The 2,620-nt window shown below is 28.7% G+C and overlaps 1 long non-coding RNA gene across 1 annotated transcript; it reads right to left on the reverse strand.

Annotated features, from left to right (window-relative positions):
- Nucleotides 1-1,257: 1,257 nt before the first annotated feature.
- Nucleotides 1,258-1,894, reverse strand: LOC117168408. The gene is made up of 3 exons (XR_004466486.1): nucleotides 1,780-1,894; nucleotides 1,529-1,705; nucleotides 1,258-1,321 (listed from the first exon to the last, which is right to left on the reverse strand). It is a non-coding gene; the product is annotated as an uncharacterized LOC117168408 (long non-coding RNA).
- Between the last annotated feature and the right edge of the window lie 726 nt (nucleotides 1,895-2,620).

Below are 2,620 nucleotides of genomic sequence, written 5' to 3' on the forward strand. Positions count from 1 at the left end.
GAAGAATTATTGAAATTTTATTTGCATACTATAAATTATTTCATCAAATTTAGTAATTTATAAATTATACTTACGATACAAAATGTTTGACACCCTGGTGTCTCCAAATATTAAACTGTTTTCGCCCCCAACTCAGGTAAATTGACAAATCAATTCATCGGTCATCATCTCTTTCAGTCCAAAGTTAAGAAATTCTCTTAACTTGAAACTACCTGACTGAACCAAATGTCTGCACTGTAACAAAATTATTATTAATATTTTGAAGTAATTTTGGATAAAATGTAATTTTAAATGATGATTAAGGGTACACAACATGATAAATAAATTTCCTGCAAAAAATTAGTCGGGAAATTTAACTTTAAATAACTGTCTAAAAGATTCCGTTTATAAATAAGTCCAGGCTTAAAATGTTACAAGTTCAAAGTTCTAGTCTTTGAATATTAATGGTTACGTCAAAAAACTGGGAAAAATTTAAAGAATTTTCGAAATAAAGTTTTGGTGTTTTGAAGAGTCAACTCAAATGTTTTTGGGATGAAAGTTCAACTATTTTTGTGAAAATTTGTCTTTTTGATTTTAAAACTCATCTACTTTAGTAGAAATTGAACCTTTATTGGATAAAAATTTAACTGTTTGATTGGAAATTCAACAATTATGTTAAAAATTCATCCTTTTTAGTTGAAAATTTACTTTTTGTTTCAAATTCATGTTTTGGTTTTTGATAATTCAAGTCGAAATCTTTTTTGGATGAAAACTCAACTATTTTTATTGTTGAAAATTTATTTCTTTGAATTAAAAATCCCTTTGTTTCAGTAGAAATTTCAGTTTCTTAGCTAAACATGAAACTATTTGGTTGATAATTTAACTGCTTTGTAGAAAATTTAAGTATTTTCATAGAAAATTAACTTTTTCTTTCAAATTGATTTTTTTAACCGAGAATGTACCTTTTCCATTTTTTCAATTTCTCTTTTTAAGTTGAAAATTCTCCCTTTTGTTATAAAAATAATCTTCTTGGTTTTAAATTTAATGTTTTTAGTGTTATTATAAGTGTTTAGTGTAAATATAAATAAATATATTTTTTAATGAAAATGTACTTATTATGAGAATGGAAAAAATTTAGCTATTTACTATTTTTGTACGCAGTTCAAAATTATCTTTATCATTGAGCGAATTGCATTCCTCGACAGTTCTGATGGGAAAGCCAGTTAGTGGTTCCATCAAAAGTTTCGAGAGCTTATTGGCTTCGGTCACATTTTTTTGATTAAACTCTTTGATGATGAGCTTGTTTTGTTCAATTATTATGTCATTTTGCTCCTTCAAATGCCTGCACAATAAATATAAGCTTCATTCAAGTACTCAACGAATTTAAATAGAATTATAAAATAGAATTAAATAAAATGATTTCAAAAATCAAGGAAAATATTCCTATTGTTAATTGTGACTGATTTAGAAATACAACTGAAGGCAAACTTTCAGACAAAAATATTTCAGGAAAAAATTTATTTGAACTATTTATTAATGCATAACTTACTTGAAGTTCGCCAGCACTGCTTTCTGAAAAAAGCTTAATTCTTCATTATCTTTAGAATTCTCTAACTCGCCCTCTTCATCTACATCTTTAAAATATTCTTCTTCATCTTCAGGGAACAGTTGTGTTTTCCGTGTCGCTGATTTGTCTTTACATGGTGTGGAATTCACCGGCTTTTTTCTGGAAGAAGTAAAGAAAAATTATTGTTACATGATACAAATGTATTAAGTAAATATTTATTAATATTTACTAACGCGTGCTCGGAACTTGAGTTTGCGGTCAGTTCTTCAGACGCATTCGAGTTCAAGCAGACAGTTTTAGGTGAGACAGAAGAATTTAGCGTTATTGGTAAATTTTTCTGCGACTTTGATGTTCAGGGCTGTGGATTGGGTGATTTATTTTTTACGTTACTCTGCAACGCAGCCTGTAGGACTTTCAATTGCTCATCTATCTCAGCAGTATATTTTGACTTTTAGCAGGAGCCTCGTCCGAAGATGTTGTCAATAAACTTTTTGGAGTGATAATCGGTCTTCCGAAATTTGAGAATTTTATCGGTTTCTTCGTTTTGTTTCTGATATCATTTTGCTCCATGTTTCTGAAATGAAAAACATTATTTGTATTTTATTTCTTTTTTTTTTAGTATCATAAGTTAAACAAAAATCATTGGATAAGAACGTTTAAAAAAACATATTATTCATGAAAGCAACTTAAACAACTTTTATTTTGAAATAAAATATACAAAAATCTAAATACAGAAACGTAAAAACTTTGTCCTGTGGCAATTACATGAAATTATACAACATAACAGGGTTAGCCATATTTCAGAAAACATGAACATAAACATTTTCTTCCATTCAATACTTACATGCGTATTTTGGTCCTTTAAACGAGGAGCAATTTTCATTGATGTCCGATAAAATGATTTTTAGTGTATATTCACATTTTCAGCAGGCAACTTAAAGGGTTCCAATAAAGAGACACATATCCACTCGTTTTCAACCGCACGTTCTTCCTCTCCTTCTACATGACTTCATTTTGGCATCATGTGCATTTTGCTTTTCAGATCAGTCAATGGAACTGCTTCAAGTGCATGTT

This window comes from Belonocnema kinseyi, chromosome 2 (genome assembly GCF_010883055.1).
Source record: "Belonocnema kinseyi isolate 2016_QV_RU_SX_M_011 chromosome 2, B_treatae_v1, whole genome shotgun sequence".
Lineage (NCBI taxonomy): Eukaryota > Metazoa > Arthropoda > Insecta > Hymenoptera > Cynipidae > Belonocnema > Belonocnema kinseyi.